Source organism: Larus michahellis, chromosome 3 (genome assembly GCF_964199755.1).
Source record: "Larus michahellis chromosome 3, bLarMic1.1, whole genome shotgun sequence".
NCBI classification, from domain to species: domain Eukaryota; kingdom Metazoa; phylum Chordata; class Aves; order Charadriiformes; family Laridae; genus Larus; species Larus michahellis.
In genome coordinates, this window is record NC_133898.1 from 28887735 (window position 1) to 28908755 (window position 21021).

A 21021-nucleotide genomic window follows, 5' to 3' on the forward strand; every position below is an offset into this window, starting at 1 on the left:
GGGCAACCTGTTCCAGTGCCTCACCACCCTCACAGTAGAGAATTTCTTCCTAATATCTAATCTAAATCTCCCTCTTTCGGTTTAAAACCATTACCCCTCATCCTATTGCTGTTCTCCCTGATAGAGTCCCTCACCCTTGGCGGTGGTGCCCACCCATGGCCTGCCCTAGTCGGCAGTGGCCACACGGCCATCCTTGGCAGCCCCAGCTCCAACACTGAAGCTCTAAGTGTTTCATCTGATGAGCCAACACATTTTATCGCTCATGCGGCAATGAGCTGGCTGCCCCGTCGGAACCTTGCATACGCTTCACCAGGCCCTGCTGCTCACACCCCTGCTCGGCTCTAAAAATAAGGCAGGGGAGCTATAAATAGGAGTCGCTTAAAGTGCTTCCGAAATGTCTGTCAACGCCGCTGCTCCGGGGGGAGGGAAGAGCGCCTTCAGGTGACGCCCCGGCGGCAGTGGAAGGCAGGCGGAGATGGGCAGCGGGCCCAGAGAGGGCGGCGGGCTGGGCAGGGCAGGGCAGGGCAGAGCCGGGCAGGGGGAGCGGCGGCCCGGCCCGGCCCGACCGCGGGGCTCCTCCCCGGGCAGCCGCGGTTGCCAGGCGCATCCCCGCGGGCCGCCGGCTGCTGCCGTGCGGGGCTCGGGCCGGGGCACCTCGGCGGGCTCCCTCCCTCCGTCCCTCCGCCTGCGAGGTAACCCGGCGCCCGCGCGCAGGGGCCCAGGCCGCGGCTGTCCCCGGGGTGCGCGGGAGGCAGCGCCGGCCTGGCCGGAGGCCGGGAGGGGCCGGGAGGCCTCCCCGAGACTGCGGGGAGGTCAGGGGCAGCTCAGGGTGCCAGCAGGCAAGCTCTCCTCAGCGGTGGCCGGAGACCAGGGGCCATGGGCACAAGCTGAAACACGAGAAGGGTCCCTCTCAACATCGGGAATCACTTTTTCCTGTGAGGGTGACCGAGCACCAGCACAGCTGCCCAGTGGAGTCTCCATCTTTGGAGACATTCAGAAGTCGTCTGGACGTGGTCCTGGTCAGCCAGCCTGCTGGGGGGCCTGCTTGAGCAGGGGGGTTGGACCACCTGAGCTCCAGAGGTCCCATCGCACCTCACCCACTCTGTGATTCGGTGAAACCCTGCAGAGCCTCCCTCAGAACTACCAGAACCGAGGGTCCTCCGATGCTTAAGACTTCGAGGATTGTGCTTAAATTTAATAAGAGCTTTATAGTCTGCTGTTGCTGCTGCTTGTGGCTTTATGGTGGAGAAGGTCTCTTAGGGCAAAGTTTGATTGCAGCTAGCAGGCCTCCAGTGGAGAGCTGCCTGTGCCTTAAGAGAGCGAGCAGCGGGGAATTACATTTAATACCTCCTCCTTTCAGTTCTGACGTTCTTTCAGCAAGTAAACAGCAGGGCTCCCCTACTATGCTGTATGATCTCGCTCTGTTAACTAATTTCCCCTTGTAACAGGAATGCTCTTGCTTGCACAATGAAAAAAAATCATGTGGCTGTAAAGCTTGGTAGTTTAATGGTGCCGTAGTTTTAAACAGTGTTGTTTCATCCTGCTGAATGCTCTGCTTGCATTCTGATCTAACCCATGTCTTGCATCATTTGAGAAGTTAAGAAAAAGCAAATAAACAAAAATCAGAAAACCATCATACTTGACTATAGGCCATTTTTTTTACTGAGAAGAAGAGCTGGGTCTCCATGATGAAGACAGCCAGAGTTTTGCTGTAGCAGCATAGCCAGTAGTGCGTCTGAAGATACTCAGTCCTGCTTCAGAGAGATTCATTGTAGCTAGGTGCTTTTTTTTTTGCTTGTTGAAGTGCTAGCAGAAAATGGCTTTTCTCAGAAAATGGAAAGTTTAATTGCTATAGTCCGGTTTTGCTACACGTTTTGGAGGGTTCGTTTTATAATGTCTTTAGCTGCCAACAAAATCTTTTTCAGCCAAGCCCTGACAGTGTTTGAAGAAACTGGTTGAGTACATAGTTTTCTGAATACAAGACAGAGGTGTGGCCTCTCTGTTGCTTTCACAAACATACACATACCTGCCCATATTTCTTCATACCTTCTTCGTGAGCTTCTAGAGGATCAAATTGTGACCTTACTGAAGTCAATGTCAACATCATTATGGACTTCAGTGGGGGCTGGAGCTGAAAGTAAATTTACAACGGTGATTGAAAATCAAAAGTAAAATGTACTTCCCTATTACAGTCATTACACGTTTGTTAAATATTTTACTGGGCCAATTTTGTAAAGGATAAAAATGGAAAACAGATTTTATAAGGTTTTTTTCCTACCTTTCTTTTTTTAATGAATTACAAAGAAATGAAAATGTGCAAAAAGGTGTCCTGATGATTTCTTGACTAACATAATCTGAAAAATATCAAGAAATTGCAACAAAATAAAGAAATTCCTATCTAAATAAATGAAATGGTTACATAGCTGAGGTTATAGAAACATCCTGATTTCATGTACAAAGAGCAGTCAGTTGCTTAAAAATGTGGAGACCTAAGATCTTTTCTAAGAAACACCAAAGAATATAAAGGTGCAGGTAGGTAAATAAAGATCTGGCTGGTGCTGGCAGCCTGATTCATTAAGATAATGAGAAAGTCTTAGCTCTTTTAGTTATTTACAACTAGTTGGCCCCATTCTGCGTGCAAAGTGAATCCTTACTGAAACCTTTTATGCCTGTCACTCAGAAAGAAGCATTATAATATCATTATTTTCATCCTGTAGTATCTAATTAGTCAAGCCAAAACCACACAAACATATGATGCTAACTTTACAATTTATAACTCCCCCCAAAAATTGGTCTCAACCTTGGCTAAGTTTATCATTAATATCTGATAGCATATTTTTCCCTGTCATTCAATACCACATTAACTTTGTGACAGTAAAACTTCAGAGAATTTGGCTGTAAATCATGGGTTTAATTTTATCTCAGCAGATTTAGACATCAGTGTCTGTCTTTAATTATTTAATTTAAAACTTGGAAGTTGTTAATTTGGCCTCATTAGTTGAAGTGTCACCGTACACAGTTAACAGGAGGAGTATTTGGAAAATTTGCAAATGTTGAGTTAATATTACTTCGTGATTTAGAGGAATTGAAATGCTTTCAAGGCAGCTGCTGAAGTTATTGCTAATACTACAAAGTATTGATGATTGAAAATCAAAATCAAAATACCAAGATCTTGTTTCTCATCCTTTTAATTGTGTTTAGGGATGACACAAACTGATGTATCAACTACTCCATAATGAATTCTAAGAGATTTATTGGAAAGAATAATAAATCTCTTCCTTTATTCAGAAGGTAACTTCTGGGTGTTAGAAGATGTAGTGTGAGGACAAGAACAGATTGGGTTTTATATATATACTTGCTGAAGGATTTTTTCAGGTACTTGAAAGGCAAGATCTCGGTGGCAGGATGCTGAATTAGATGGACTGCAGTTCTGATACAAAAGAGCAATCATTTTATTGACATATGTCAGTAAAATGTTACTGAAAGCTCGGCTTCTTGAACTGACAGTGTTCATACTCTCAGTGATTTATACTGACTCTGTAGTTTTCCTCTGAATTGGGCTTCATGCATCCTCCTATGGGGTTTTTTTGGGGCATTTAGAAACAGACACATCACTGTTCCTGCTGTCCGTATGCTGGAGGCTTTATGACTAGGTAGAGCAGAGCTGGTTTATTGGCTTTTGGCCCCTGGGAATTTTTTTGCCTACTCTGGAGAAATTTCCAGTTTGCTAGTATCCAGTGCTTCACCCTCTCTTGTCACTGCTGTGGCCACAGTTGTGGCCGATCTTGGCTTTGCTTTGTGACACCTGGCACTGATTATTCCTCACCAGTGCCGAAGGTGCTGTAGCAAGCTTCCTGGCAGCCCCGCCAAGTGCGCAGCATGCCCCTGAAGTGACATAAAGAAAAGAAAAAGTTCCCAAATTTTTTTTCCTCCTCTTCAACCGTCAGTCTGTTATTTCTATCTGCTGCAGCTGCTGCAGGAAGAGGCTGTATTACCTTTGTGAACTGCTGAAACTTGGAGCTAACTGCTGTGAGCCAGCAGGTTTCAAATGTGAACTGCAGTTCCTTGTAAAGATCTTATGTTTAAGATGGTCACCTTTGACCTACCACATGGCACATCAGTGATGATTTACAGTCCTTCGGGTTGGAAAATAGAAATAATAGAATAATAATAAATAGTGTGACAATTGAATGGAATGAAATTTTTTTTCTTGTCAAAGTCCTAACAAAATAAATGATCGACTTATTCATGTAATTCATTCATGTAATATTGTAGTTCCAACAACTGTACTGAACACTTGTTATATCTGACAGTACCTTGTACCTGACCAAAAGGGGGGAAATTCAGTAATTCCTCACTGTATAGAACAGAAGTTGGCTTCAGAATTTCTTGCTTTGTCAGGCAATAACACATCAATGTCATGTTGTGTAGAAAAAGTCAAAGCATGTGCATGAGCAGAGGAAACCCAGTAAAGTAGAGGAAAAAATATCTAAAACTCAAGGGAGAAGAGACAGCAATTACCAGCTGCTCTGGTTAAATATTCTTTTCTGTGCTCTTTTTCATGCTTTTGATTTAATTTCTTTTTTAAGGTACATTGTTATTTTAAAATTGATATAGTTCACACGTCCTGCCATTCCTTGGCACCTAGACAGTAGGGTAAAATTAAGAGAATATGTTGTATGAAGGCCTGTGTTCTTAAGAGTGCATGTGCTCAGTCCTTTTTTCTTTTTTCACTAGGCATTAGTTATGCTTTCAGCCTTTAGAGACAAGAAGAGCCCAAACAGTAAATAATACATGCAAGACTGGCAGAGACTGGGTTTCTCCTGGGTGTAGGTCAATGCCCCTGATGCGGCCTGTGGCTTTATCTTGCTCAAAACAATGGAGAGGAGTTTTCAGCCAAACTATACTGACAGAAGAAACTGAGTCTGAATAGTTTTTTCTGATTTATAACTTGCCATAGCATATAATACAATACATTATATATGTAATGTAATTTATAAGTAAAGGAGGCTGTAAAGTGGCAAAACACTTTACCAGTGCTGTCCTACATCTGACTAGAAGTGGTTCTAGTCAAATATGTCTCCAGTACTGGCCATATGTAGATGCCTGGGAAAGTATAAAACCAGGGCAAGAATTCTATGCTTTCCCCTAATCCTCTCCCTCCTTCCTTTTTTCCTTTCTCAGCCCTTTGGGGAAAAATGGCCTTCAATCTTTGGCTAACCAGTGTGGTGGACACATAAACCTCAGAGTTTTCTAAAAGCACCCGTCTCACGTTTCAGTGCTTATTTGTTCTTAGATTATTTCTCCTGACTGTGCTGTGTTAGTGTTTAAATATGACAGATTGAGACTCATTTTGTGAGGCACATCTCTGCACAGAGTGAAGGACAACTATTGCCCTGAGAAACTTTAAATCTCTGGTTTGACTAGACAAGACAGATTGGAAGGGAAAAAGGTACACATCGTGGTCTTTCATGCTCTAAGTTGTGCACTAATTATAAATATATTCCTAAAGTCATTTCCAGTCTGGCAGATAGAACATTGCTGCGGAGTCACGGCAGCAGAACCCTCCATAGCAATTTGAAGCTCAAGGAAATTTCCACTGCCACAGCACTCAACCCTCTTCACAGGGAACAGAGAGAAAGCATTCGCGTGCTCTGGGGGAGAGCGGGGCGTGCTGGAGTAGCTGCACATCCTCGGCCGGATGCTGCTGCAAACCTCCCAGTCAGTGGAGAAAGGGATACTTCCAAGCCACAGACTGCGTCCAAGGCAACTTCTGGTCACCAGGAGAAGGGAGAGACTATTGCAGCCATCCTACTAGTGTCAGCCTTCTCCCCGCTGAGAAGAAGAAAAATAGGATTTTGGAAGAGACACGGGGGTAGAAGTGATTTTAGGGCTTGAATTTTCAAAGGAGTCTAAATTAAGTGAAGTAATGTGCCGGCAGCAAGTTCATATCCATCAGCAGAGACAGCATAAATTTATTTATATCTTGCTTTTACCTGCCCAGGATGGGGCCATATTTCTTGTTGATAAATGCAATCTAAAGTGCTTCACTTACAACGTGCTTATTTTAGAAATTCAACAAAGGGTTCCTGCCTTTGTTGAAATAACTACTTGACTGTTTTGCCCACTGAAATCCATGAGCTACCACAGCATGGCTGCATGCTTGAGAGGTAGCTCAGTTACATTCTCAGGCAATCAAGTAATTTGTTCTTCATCAACTACAGTTTATATATTAATGAATAGACTCCCTGCTGTTAATCAGTTCTCTCATTTGGATACTGTGTAAAGGATAACAATTTGCAGATGAGCTCTGGCCCATGAAAAGCCCAATAAGAGTGATTCTTTATCCTGCAGGGCAAGAGTATAGGCTAATCAGTACTTGAGCAACCCTGGATTATTTAATTGGCATAAAAGGGCTGATACAATTATGGTGCTCTTTCTATTTATTTAAGAATCTTGAAAGCGTTACTGGGAAATTATGAATCTGTCCTGGATGAGAAGAAATAATTGATCTATATGCAGCTACCTAGAAACGACATGCAGCAGTGAGTGAAAATGTCTGAGCTCTTATAAAAACAAAGACAACTTTCTAAAATATATTCCTAGTTAAACCGTGTCCCGTTCTGTTAACGAAATGAGATAGAGAATGTAGAGCAGAGTCATGATTTTTCCACATGCTTTCATGGTTTTCCTATTATTTGTCTTCTGTTCTTATTTTTCTGTCTGTACAGATACCCAAACCCTAACATCTCCTTTTTACATCAAAGGGATTTGATGAAGGACTGCCCTGTTCTTTCTTCCTTTCATCTCTCTCTCCTTGCTTCTCCGTGTTTTCTCTGCAGCTACAAGTGGATACCACCCAGTGACAGCAAAGGCATTTGAAGAGGAGTGTCTTTGCTCCACTGAGGGGCCTTGCAGCTGACAAGCACACTGCTAAAATTGGATCCTGCTGATCAGTGGGAGGATGGCCTGGGTATGGGTTCATACAGACCTTCGCAGGGGCTCTCTAGGGTATCGCTTATGTAACTGTAACAGTTGCTTAATTTGCCTCCAGCTCTTAATAGTTAATCATGCAGTTTAAGATATTAGATAATTAAATACCACGAAGTACAAACGCCAGAGTGTTCATCCAATACAAGTATGGCAGGCTTTAGTAGAGGCAGTCAAGTGGCAGAACTCCTCTTCCACAGGAAGGTCCAAAATTAAGAAAAATAAACGATGCCTTATTAGAATGTGAATTAGAACCCCACTGCTTGTGCCTTTAAATTCTTTTTTTTAAATTCATTGAATCTGGAGGCTCTGCCTCCTAGGTTCCCAAATCCCGGGGCTTCCACATTTTTTAGCTATTCGTACCATAGTGAGTTTCAAGAAGCCCAGAGGAGGATCTCCCAGGGCTTCAAGACTCAGAGAGTCTGGGCATAAGCTGAGTTCTCAAAGGTCTCAGGTTTCCTGCTGCTCAGCTGGAAGGCCAAATGTGTCACGTAGCTTTTGGGTTCAGAAGAGAGAGAGGATGGCCCTGCTACTTCCATAAAGCCGTCGGGCCTGGAAAGGGCAGGTGTTGGAGTGGCCAACAGAGGGGAGGCCAAGCGGTGGGACTGCTGTGGAGCCATGGGTCCTGGGAGCCTGTGCGCTCCCGCAGCCTGACGGGAGAGCCGGCAGGATTCCTTGCTGGCCTTTTTTCTGAAGTTCAGTGAAGCCCTCTTCTTTGTTTGAGAAATATTTCTATTTTGACAAACTGACAAAAAATGCCCACAAAAGTCCTGCTTTTCTGGAAATTTTTCAACCAGCCTTAAGCGCTGCACAGGCGATAGTCAAGCTGGGTTTGTTTTAATGTTCTGGATTAAGTTTGCGAATGCTGCTTCCACATCTGATGCCTGACAAGGGACGCAGGCTTCTCTGGAGGTGTTCAAATATGGACACCAATCAAATATGGTGATTCTGTCCCCTAGGAGATTAATGTGGATTTTGGGGTGCTGACAAAAATGCATATCAAGTAATCAGTTCTGAACGCTAAACGCCATACGCATATCTCAGGTACTGTAGTTCTCTATTCATGTGGATGAAGGTCCACTCCTTTTTACCCAAACTTACTCTATTAATAGAAGACCCCTGAGTACGTTTTCAAGCATAAATTCCATTCTTAATGTGTGTGATCAGATCTGTTTCTGTTTCAGAACTATGCTAAACTTTCCACATTCCCATCAAAGGGAACGGCCTAATATGTGGCTGTTGTGGTTTAGGCACACAGTGGCTAATTTTTAACTCACTGTAGTATGCAGTGATAAATCCTTAAGTATGAATATGTGAAGCAGGATATTCTATCACTAGTGAATAGTAAGTACAGAAGACTAGACTGATGTTGAAACCTTCTTAAAAATTGCATTTGTCACTGACTTTTGTACTGAGAGCCAAATCTTGCAACACACAAAGCCCTGCAAACCGGGGAGCTGATGCTGCCGAGCAGCTTATTGGAGGCAAGTACAAAGCTACAGAATCAAACCCCTTGGAGAATGATCCTCCCACAGCAGCTACTGCTTAGCTGTACGCTTTCATCTCATTCATTGTACATCATTCAAAATATTCAGAAAGAGTCTGTCCTATGTCTTCTGTGAATTCCAGGAGCAATGAAGTGTTGTATCTGTGCATTATTATTAGCTAAAGTGTAAAAGAGCATCTCTCTCTTCTCTAACTTCCATTCAGCACTTTTACTGTCACCTTTTTAGGTGTGCTGTGTTTTATATTAAATAGAAACAATTCCCTGTGAAGCATTTTAGTATCTTATCTGTCTGATGTAAGAAAGACCTGACTTTTCTTCCATATAATTTACAGCCTGGGTCTCCTGTTAAAAGAACTGCACATTGACGTAAAATAGCAAAGTATAACACTTACCGATTGAACTTTTTGTATTATAATGCAGTGAAATTAAAGCATTTTGGCACAAATGAAAGTGACTGCTGCAGCATTTGTGTAGGGAGACAGATTCAGGTATTATAGAAATGCAGAAAATATGAAGAAACTGAAGAGGCTCTGTTGACAACAAAACACATCATTAAATAGAAATAAGTCTCTGCTAGATCTGGGACTTCTTCCCTTACCTAATGGCTGCAAAGATCAGGGCTTCGTTTATAGTTGGATAGGTGACTATTGAGTATGTGGTATAGATTCCCTACTGTTTAACAGGGGTAGTCATAAGTTATGACAGATTTAGTCCTCCCTTCTGAAGTTATCCCAATACACAGCAGGTTCTGTTACCATACCTGAGTTTAAGCAGAGATGAGGCAGAAGCTCTGCTCTCTCTCAGTTTGCTATGGCTCAAATGAAAAGCTCCACAAAAATTAACACCATTCCTTCAAAAGCTATATACTACTTGTTGTCATTCTAAGAAAAGGCAAAACAAATGGCATCTGCGTAGCTGCTGAATTATTTTAGCAATAGCACTGAAGTATGGTTTTACAAAGTCTGTGTGTGAAGCCAACAGGACTTAAGCTTGTGGTAAGGAGCATTGCCAAATTGTTGCTTTAAAGAGACTGTATCCTTTGGATTCAGAAACTCCATCAGACAGTTCCCTTGTTTCACTATCAGACGCTTTGCTCTGGAAAGGGGTGTTCCTCATTCAAGGCCTGGTCTTGAAGTTAACTGGAGTATACTGCTAGTGGCATCACCTTGGATACGCTCTGGCTCTGTGTGTGGTATTGGACCACCACAATGAATGGTGGTAACTTGGACACGATAGGTTTTATACTATCATCTCATTAGTTTTCAAAGTACCTCTTGCCAAAATAATTTCCTTTTTGTATGGCTTTCTGTGGGGAAACACATCGTTCCTAGGAGCTTTTAGGGCTCCATAAGTCAAAAATGGTTGCAGCTATGGAAACTATTCAGTGTTTCTCCTCATGAGAAAGAAAATTCCACATATTAGATATTTAGATAAAGATTAAATTAGATATCCTGAGGTTTAGGCCCTGGTTTCGTACTCAGGACATCAAGTTTCATTTCTCTGCCACTAACTCTCTTGATCTTGTTACAATCTTAATCTTTTTCAGCCTCTGAAATGAAGACAATGCATTTTTTCCCCCGTCTGCTATTTATCTGTTCTGCAAACTTCAATTGTAAACTTTTTGGGTACATAAATGAGTGACTGACTAGTTGTACAAAGCCTGGGACAGCAGTCGGATTGAGACTTCAGGAAGTCACCAGAGTTCAAACAGCAGCAGCACCATTATTGCATGAGTTAACTGCTGTAAACGCACATGTAAAAGACAAGTAACGTAAAGATCTGCCATTATCATGACTGTGTTCAATCATAACGACTGTTGGTGACTTCATCACGTGCTACACATAGCACGCACATATTAAATTAAATGTGTTTGGGCGATACAATTACAATTTTTGATGCATCCTTGTACCGTTTTTATCTGTCCTCACTCAGAGCAGTTTCCCACTGATGTTTTTCCGCTTGAAGTCATAACGGAGTAATTGTTGAGCTAAGGTGGTAGGATTGGACACAAGAAGATAAAGAATTTCTCTCTGTTCTAAAGTTGCACGTGATTAAGAGCTCTTTTCAGTATAGTATCCTTCTATCTGTCATGCCTTTCACAGATGTTTGACATAAAAAAGAAAAAGCCAAAAGAATTGAGGATTTAGCCAGAGATAATTTATATTTCAAAAGAAATTGAAGACTCAAAATTATCAGTAGTAATATGCAGTGAGATGAATCTAAACGAATATGCTTTTACATCTTTAGACAGTATATATGAAACTATGATTAAGTCACACTAGTTTTCAAAACATGAATAAAAATGCTTAAGGAATATATCTAAATAAAAACAATTTTTTAAAAATAATCAAATGTTTTGATGTGTTACCTTGGATTTGAGAGCGGTAGCTTCCTTTGTCCATATCCTGTTGTGACTATAGAAGGATGTTTTCAAAAGACAACAAAAAAAAAAAAAGCTGACCTTTTGATGATTTTATTAACTTAGGGACCCATGACAATTAGAAATATGAGCACAGAGGAAAAGCAATAATGTTTATTCGGCTCCCATTTATTTCATAGTGTTTTTATTTTAAGCCTGTGGTCTAAGGTGGCAGAGTTTGATGCAGAAAAGGACTGCTAATAATCTTTCCAGCTTTTGTTTTCTGAGGACACTGTTATGGTACTCTCTGATACCTACATCCTTTTATTCTTAAGAAGGCTGTCCCAGCCGGGTGATTTTGCCAAAAACTAAGCTACCAGTGGTGAGGCCTGAATTTCAGAACAGGTTGAGAATGCACTCTCTAAAGAATCAGCCTCTTTGTTAAGAGTCACCAAATCAAGATTCAAAACCTGTAATCACTTTCTAAAGTCCCTGCCCTTAGGTTTTGGTTAAAGCTGTGTAAACACAAGGTTTGCAAAGTTGCGGCAATGCTTTTGAAGGCAAAAATTGTGCTGAACTGTGTATATGAGAACAAAAAAGTAACGGTTTCATTCTTTAAGAGTCAGGCACTCCTGGTTCCTCCCCCAGATTACAATGTTGCCTTGAAACCAAAGAAAGAATGGCATTGATTTTTCTAGTTCTGAGGGCACTTGGCGTTTCCTTTGACATTCAGGATCATCTCTAAGGAGATGTTTCCTTTGCAACTCATAAATCTGATCAGGCAAATATAAGTTCACAGTTAAGTCACTTCTGCTGGTCGACAACCCTTTGGAGTATAAAGCTACTGAGCTTTAGGCTCCTATATGCCAGTTGGCTTATCTGCTTAAGAAGCATGGACTTTAAATGTGGGTTTAAAGTGATAAGATTTATCTGGTGGAGAAGACTATGTATGCACATTGCACTGGTGACTGGCTTGCTTCAAGTTAACCAGGAACAGGTTTAAGCTGAAACAAAGTAAGTTTTTTAACTGGAAAAGTTCTATTTTAATTATCATTCAAATTATTGCTGGAACTTTCGCAGGTAGATAAATCGTTTCACTAAGTTAAAAGTAAGTTAAAAATGATGACTGAAGTTTAGTCTCCATGATCAGGCTTGCAAATTAAGGTCCCAGCTTCTTGATTTTAGTGCAAGTTAGGAACATGATTGTGTTGAAAACCATACCACTGTACAGGTAGGGACTGAAATCTCCTGGATGTCCTAGGAATCTGTATCTGTCCAACTCCTGTGAACCTAAGTGGCTTTTGAAACTGCGTCTTGGCCCCTTCATCTGTTAAGGCATACAGTCAAACTTACCCTGTAACTCATCTGAGATTAATCCAGCTGTTAGCAGTGGGACATATCTTCATAAAATGGGCAGATTTCTGTGTATTTTGAATTTGTGTTCTTGTAACTTGCCCTTAAATTGAAAAGAGAGGGGGCTTGTTTGCTTACTTTGCTGTGTTGGGCGTGGCTTTTCTAGGTCTGGTTTCTGTGCTGTCAGTCTATACTATTTCATAGAGTATCTTTAGAAAATCTTTAATGTGCCTTTTTTCCCCACTACTACCCTTGGGCACGAGTAGCATACTGAGCTGCTCCTTCTTTTCCCTTGAAGATTTATGTTTAGCAGAGACAATCTTTTAGATTGCAAAATATGTGACATTTGCGCAATGCCATGGCTCATTTTTGTGGCCTGCAGAAAACTGCCATGTAGATGCTGTCGTAATAGGGTCATAATAATTGGTAGGGGTTAAAACAAAGAGAAGTAATCTGGCGGGGAAAGTAAACTTGAAAGTGCCAGCCTTTTCATACCTGGGTCAGTTGCAGTGTAGCATTCTGGCCGGGAGATGACTTCTGTAATCCCCATAGGACCTGCAGAAAGAGAATCATATTTCTTAATGCTTCTCTCGTATGTAACCGATACATTTGCCTTCCCTACCAAAGGTCCCAGATAGCCATGCTGCCTACGTACTCCATGATGGGACCTTTCAGAGGACACATGAGTCTCAAAAGTAGCCGTAAGTATTCAGATTATTACTTGAGAGGTGCCTGTGTGCTCCAATTTTGGCATAACAGCTTGAATATTATGAGATTATTAAAAATATGTAGTTTGTTATTGAAATGATATAAAGTAGATAAGTTCTTGTAATATCTGCTATTACAAAAATCTCACCTTCTTAATTCAGGCAAGCAGCTTTCCTGTTCAGGATCTTCGCCAAGCACCTGTAGAAGAATTGCTAGAAAGCTGTTCTGCCTGAAGCTTCCCATCTCAGAAACACTGTTCCACTATACCTTCTCCAGATCCATATAGTTTCAGTCCTTAATTAGATGTTGGCAAACACATCACCACCACTAGCATTGCCGCATCACGCCCCACGATTTTTGTCCTTTTTGTCTTTTGTCCCTCCCTTGACAAAGCCCAGCTGCAGTCGGGGGCGTTTGCCGCTCTGCACGTAGGGAGTGCTGCATTCAGGGCCTGCAGGGTATTGTCCAGCCATCCTCCTCTTCCCACCTCTTCAAAGGAACCCCAAAGGACCGAGAGGAGGACACCTATGCTGTCCCCACCTCAGCAGTCTGTTATACTGGTTTCCGGAATAAAGTGATGTATATGTATTTTCCGAAGGGAACAGAAGCAGAGACACCTCTGTGGGATGCTCGAAGTGGAAGCCAAAGCTCAATGCCTGCCAGTGCTTCCTGTAGCTGAAAACAGGCAGAAATACTTACCCAGAAGGGGAGCAGCTTGGGATAACTGTGCAGCTGAACAAAAGTAAGAGGATCTGCAAAACATTGACCAGGCCACTCTGCTGAGAGATTGTCTCATTGGTTACTAAATTACCTGCAAGCACTGTGGCCGTAGGCATGGGCAAATGTTCTGCCTTGTTAAGCATGAGACAAACACAGAGCAAAGAGGTGGTCCTTCTCCCCTCCAAATTTAGGCTCTAAATACAAGATGAGGAAGTAGACAGATACGAACAGATGCAGGACCGTAACTGTGAACTACCGCTTACGGTACGAGACGGCTCTTTCCTTGCAGTGCTAGATAGACATTTCTATCTGTTCACAACAGGCGAAGCCAAGGATGTTGCAGAGATAGTTCCCACTTGCCCATAATGTGAAGGGTAGATAAGAATTTGATATTTCCAAGCTTTTGAGGCTTAAGTATCACTGAACAGTTTTTATTTGTTGATTATGAGTACATGTAGCTTTGTCACCACATTGAGAAATTTCCGCTTGTAGGAATTAGCAGTTAGCAATGGAATAAAGATAATCTATTTGCAGTGTAGAAGCACTGCAGTTATACTCGTCTTTTAAAGGGTAAAATAGTCGACGTATTCTTGAGAACGTGCTTTTGCTCCTATAAGAGGCAAAAAGTAGTTGCTTTGAATTAGCAGTCTGGTGAGGAGCAAAGTCACCTCTTGTGTTTTTCAAAAGCATATTTTTGTTTTTCAACTACATGGAAAAGACATGTTTTATCACTGTCGTGTATCAGTCTAACTTTAATGCTGCTACAACTGGATTTATGATACGACATTATACCTCTGGACATGATATATTCTCTGGACATGATATGCAGAAGTAATCTCTTGCAATTCAATCAGTGGAAACTAGGTAAATTAGTCATCGTACAACTACACATTCAGGACTATAATAAATTACTAGGAAAGTCATTACAAAATAGGAAATAAAAAGTCAGTGTTGAGAGAGTTGTCGCTGTTCTTTATTGCTCGTTCTTGGATCTCTGTTTCCTTGAGATCTTTCCTCAAATACAGAAGCAAGATGTAAATGTCTTGAAAGTACAATAGTACTCAGAGTGTAGAAAGATTTTCAAAATCAGGCAACTTTCTGTAGGTAGATCTGTGCTCATAAATAGACAATGTTGAAACTCTGGAATGTTGAAAACTTGGATAAATGTTGCAGGTAAATGAGATCTATTTAAGACAGCAGAAAATACAGAAGTTTGATTCTGTTCAAACACGAGCTTGAGAACTCTGCCTCTCTTAACAGCACACAGAAGGGCTGCGTCAGTTTGTCCTGACGCGTTTGCCCCATCAGCAGAGCCTCATAACAGGGCTGTTTAAAATTCCTGGAAGATTTCTGTTTAACATTTCCCTCAATTTGAAGTTATTCAAAGATGTAAAAGACAATAAAAGAAAAATCTGTTTAAAAGTGTGAACTTTCTAGTGAGCTCAAGTAAGATCACCCTCTCTAGGGGTGGGAAGTACTTAGGTGGGCACCCATTAAATCTCCTCATTTTATTGTTTTTACCCTTAAAACATCTTCTTTGAGAAATGGATATGTTTTTTGATGTCCTCTTTTCAGAGGGATTGAGACACAGAAAGACAAAATGACTTGCCAAAGTTCAACAGAAAGTCTCTGGCAAAGAAAAGCATCTGCTTTTTTTTTTTTCCTTACATAGGAATAACCACAATGCTGCTTATTGCACAATGTTAGTAATTTTCTGGACACGGGATAGAGTTAGATTTTATGAAAGACAAAAAATAAGATTAAACTACTAGTGCCTTGTATATCTTCAGCATTCTTTTTATAAATGGATTTTCCATCTCTTTTTAATCCTCGGATATTGTTTGGATTATCACATTATTCTTCTGTCATGCTGTCTTTTTCACTACATATATTGAAAAGAGGCTGCTATTGCCAATCAGGGAAAGATTTGGGGCATTTCTTTGCCTTGGTGACAAGAGCCTTTAGCTGCTGTGACTTAGGGCATTGCCATTCCTTGAACTCAGTAGAGCTGCCCCACTTTACACCAGCAAGGGATGGTGCTGGGTATTACTGAAGAGCTTGTGCCAGTTGCATATGCCAGCAGGAGGTTACAGTACAATTGGCAAAATTAATGAAAAACATTAAGTTTTCAAAGTTTTGGAAGTGAATAACTACTGGTCTCAAGCACGTGAAAGCTTTGAAACAGCATAGTACTGATTTTAACTATGTGATTTCCTTAGTATGGTACTGACACCCATGAGTGGTTTCCCTGATTGAAATTGTGCACATGGTAAGTGCTCATGGTTAGAAATTTTGTGAGCTTTATATCTGCCTGCTTCAAGTATCGGATTCCATTGTGGCACCTGTACTACTCGTGCTAAATTTCATTGAGACAAGAGATAAATGCAATTTGGTTATAATTTTGCACCAAGTTCTCCATTGCTTTATAGCGAACATAGAGTCATTATTTCTGTCTCTGCACCTGTTCGTGTCATAGAATCATAGAATCATTTAGGTTGGAAAGGACCCTTGGGTCATGGTGGAAGCACTTTGGCTGTGCCCACGTGTTCAATGAACAATCGGAATGGATGGTCCTGGAGCTGAAGTAACAGCACCTTTTTGTGACTGGTCATGTTGGGATGTGATGCTGCACCTGGACAGGTTGTTGAAAGCGGTGCCCTTCTGGCAGGCTTATAGTCACCTGCAGGAGCACATTAGTAAATAATACTAAACGAAGCAACAAATACGGCATTCAGTGTTCTGTCCCGCTCTTTCTTATCGGTTCTTGTTCCAAAGATGACACAATACATTGAATGTAGTCAAACTCCTTGGCAGTGAAAAACAGTCTGTAGCACTGTCTCACTTGGTAGGCAAGAGATTTAGACAAGAAAAAGCAACACAGCAAGAAAGCAGCCAAACCGAGGTTAGATGGATTGATTTCCAGACTCTCAACCCAATGTCTCCTATTCTTTCAAAACACAATACAAACTTTGAAACTAATTCATTAACTGAAATTGTACGTTGGGGACATGAACGATAAAACAATCATTTACTTCATTGTGTCAGAAAGCCAAATCTGAATAGGCTGGATGTGCTCATTATCTTAGTGTAAAGGCTGTTCTGCATCTGTGGATGAAAGGCCAAAGGCTCGTTAGATTTCTGGTCTCCAGTGTTCTGTTAATTTTTTATTATCATTTACTAGCAACTTTCCATCTACAAGTGCTGTCTGATGATTTGAGAAGGAAATAATATTGTTGTTCGGAGACGGGTTGAAATACAATGATCTCTCTTCAGCCACGCTACCAGGTTACAATTTAAAATGAGTAAATGCTTATGTGCTGCTTGACTTTTTTTCTGGGCTAATGAACTTGTGTCAGATACAGAGATAAATTCTTCCTAATCTGAGAAGTCTTGTGGATTAGAGATTCAGAGGGGTGGCATGGTCAGCCTGTGCATAACACATTTCTGTTCTACATCCTCGTTCCTTTTCTGGGCCCACTGCTGTCTTTGCGTATATCCAGGTCATTTCCCTCACTACAGAGTGTTAGACTACGGCCTGGTATTACCAAGAGGTAAGATATTCATATACAATTTTTTACAGTACTTTGTCCTACTCTCTAGTATTAAATCTTTCAAAATGTAATTTTTATTATATCAGATATTAAACAGCAAGATCCTCTGTTATTCTCCAGAGTTCTATAATATCCAAGGCTCATACATTACTTATTGCAAGCCATAATTCTCGGGTATTCAAAAACATGCAAAATGAGAATAACTTGCCACTTTTTCACTTTATATTTTGTGTTACGCTTACTTTTTGAACAAAATGAATGAGTATTGACTTGATTTTATTGCAAGTGGGAGAGTATAAATATTAAAATATTTTCAGAGCCTGAGACATTTCTTGCCCTGTTGAATGAACTAAGACTTTTCCCTCTTCTAGCTTTTTCTCCCGGACCTTCCTGCAAGCTCTCCCAACAGTACATCATTCAAGATCACATTGCTGCTCATTACAAGAAACTGATATCTGCCAAAGGTATGTACAGTCTTTCATGGTGACAATATCTATGTAGCTGAAAGAGGAGATCATAGTCAAGGGTATGTTGTGTTGGTTGCCTTTAGTTTTGGCTGGCTGCTGAATTTCTTCCCCTTTCTTTCCTCCTTCTCCTTCTCACTAACTCAACAGTGTAGGAGAATTTAAGAGTGAGGCGTAATATGGTGTGCCCTAAAAGAGGAGATACGTAGAACACTCGATTGGAACTGTAACCTTGTTTGGGAGAAGCAGTCCTAACTGTAGAGAGGGGTAAAGTCTACAGGGTCAAACCATTCCACAGAATGACAAGTTCATGTTAGGAAAGGAAGTATTATTTAATTCCCCTGTGTTATTTTAATAATGATTTCTGTTTAGATGTGTATGGAGTTGACTAAAAGGAAAAGTAAAATGAGAACCAGGGCATGTATTTGTTTAATTGGGAGAAACCTCTGAAGAGTAACAGGGAGATTACAGCTTTTAGAGTTTAGAAAGTTACAGTATCAGTCCTAAATGACCTAGAGGGAAGTTCCATTTGCATGCAATCATGTTTGAGAGAGCTCTTCAAATACTCTCTTTCCTGTAAATAGCTGCAAAGCACTAGTAAGAAAATTTGGAATAAAAAAGTGTCCTCCATCAGCTGTCTGGAGCTGTGTAAACGTCCTGGTGCTTCAGGTGCAGATGAAAACAACTGGAGTTGAATGGTGACATCTGGCAAGATGTCCAGTTATCCCACTGATAACACACACTGAGCTTTATAATAACACATAGCGTTTGAACAATAGATGAGATTGCAGATGCATTTTTTTTTGCCGGGAGACTAATCCTTTTGTCAGTTTGCAGTGCCAAGTGGTTTGTTTTAAACTACCTAGCTCAAATCTAGTGTGCTTTTTTGTCATGGTATCAGAACCACTATTTAAAATTTTCATGACCTCCACTGTGCTACAGTTCATGACCATCCCACTCATACCGGGAGCCGGAGGCTGGCTTGCTGCTGTACACTGTTGTACTTAAGTGACTTTTGCTTTGGCACAGGTAACGTCACAGGAACAGCGAACTCTAAGGACTGTAGAATTCACATCTTAGTGCATTGCTCATAAGTATACAGAAGCATCAGGACTAATTAAGAGCAGCAAAGACTGCCATAAATAATTGAAATTTGTTTTATTCTGAACTGGTGAAGCCTAAATAAGGGAGTGAAGATAAAAAAATAAAAGGAAGAAAACAAAGATGTTTTGCAGTCTTTTTGTCTATTACGTTCTTAAAGCTCAGAAGAAAATACACAGAATTCTTGGCATAAGAGGAGCCAAGTGCTTTGTTCCCAAGTAGGTTTCAATTTTCTTTTTTTCCAATGTCCTGCTTGTCTGTAGCAGAATTCAGTCAAGCTGGAAATATCTTCTCACAGTAGATGCTAATCACAATTTCCAGTGGCTAAAATTTCTGATTCTTAGGTGTTTCACCATCTGATGTTATAGTTCTCAAAAGTCAGATTTGGACCATACTAGAGCAGGAGCCTTTAATATTAAAACACTTATTTTACTTATTATTGTACTTCATTCCTACAGGTTTTCCTTGTAGAGATAAAGTTTTGCATACATATTAAAAACTGGGATATTGCAAAGATATCAGGGTTCTCTTCTGTACGTACCTTGATGCTCTGAAGTGCTGACTTGCCACATGTTCCGTAGGAGATGATAGGATTTTGTGCCTCTGAAAAATCTGGTCAGTGTTAAAGCCCTTCTCCAGTATCGTTCTAATATTCTTTTTGAAACACAACTGCTTTTTTAAATACAATGTATTTGGCCTCTCTCCAGACAGTAGCTAGCCTTGCATGTCTGAAACCTTGTTTGGAGCACTCATACAAACTCTAATTTGCTGTGACATTTGGCAGTAATCACAAAAGTGTCTTGGATGGAAATGGAGTCACTGTCCTTCAAATGAAACTGGAATATTGAACTTCTCCTAGGTGATTGCTTTTCCCTCCATAATCAAAAATAGTATTTCCCCATATACCCCAGACGTATCCACATACATGCAATCAGACATACAACTCCATTAACATCCATACCATCTCCTGTTTGGACACATGACTTAGTGAAGAGTGTGCAGCAATAGAGTGACAGGGCTTGGTTCGTTGAAGCTCACTTCATTTAACCTTTTACAATGAAAACTAAATGACCAAATAACAGAAAATGCTGTGTACAAAACTGACTATGTAGTTGTATAATCAAATAACTCCTATTGCTAGAAAGATGATGAAGAACTGATGACCCTGAGCCTAAGGACAGCTTGAATCTCACTCTTAGAGCATCACTTGGCAGTTTCCCCTGGCTGATAGCAGCTGTACTACTCATCCCTGAAACACACACTTTCTGGGTAGCAGTAGATGCCAATACAAAATGAGTACAGCTTTTCTTAAATTGTAAACTAAAATGAAGGTTAATAAATGTAGCTGTACTGGCTCTTACTTCTATACCTATGGGCAAACGCCAGAAAATTCAGACCCAGGTTTGATACTGAACGAACAGCAGCGCTGCTGAGGCACTTATCTTATGCTTTTACCCAGATAAAGACAAGGGGCAGATCTTCAGTTCATGCAATTCTGGTTGGTGTAATTGTAGTTGGTGTAACTCAACTAACTTCAATACATTTAAGCTACGCTAGCTTTTGAGAGCTGACCGTTGGCCAAGATAATAGCAGGGAATAGGAAGAAGATAGTATACATCACTAGGGAAACAGTGGGATTTGGTGGTTTGTAGATCTACATTATTAATAATGCTAATATTATGCAGACTGGTACCACATTCTGACAGGACTTCAACACCTTAGGATGATCAGTGTCATCTCTATCAAATTTTGTATGATGATTTGTAATGTTAGTGTTTCATTGGACTGAACCTGCTTTTTGTTAATACAGCTGCTGTTGACTCATCTGCACCAAAGAGTTTGCATACCAGTGTTAAATGTGAGTAGTTCTGATTTGTTTTCAAAATAGGTCTGGCTCCCTTTGTTTGGTTTGGAAATACTTGTCTTCTTTTATGATGAAGGTGTTCTGAAGAGGCATATATGTGCCAAAAATATGCACCATTGTGATTAAGATAATAGTATCTAGTAACTAATATCTAATCTAGTATCTAACTTAGTAGCTGTATCTAGCACTTGATTCATGTTTGCACAGATACATGATAACTTGCAGACCATGGGATTCTTTGATACACATACTTTAAGCAACAAGGTTGTTGGAGGCATGAATTGCTTTAGTTTTCCAGTCTAAACTCAGACCACAGGCCCGTCGAATTCGTTGCTAATCCACACTGTATTTTTCAGTTCCTTAAGTGCATCGTGTATCTCTGAGCATCAGGCATAGTGCAGTTA

At 40.8% G+C, this 21021-nt stretch overlaps 1 pseudogene; it reads left to right on the plus strand.

Annotated features, from left to right (window-relative positions):
• Nucleotides 1–12849: 12849 nt before the first annotated feature.
• The window catches only part of LOC141740500 (spermatogenesis-associated protein 7 homolog), a 38461-nt pseudogene continuing 30289 nt past the window's right edge, over nucleotides 12850–21021 (plus strand).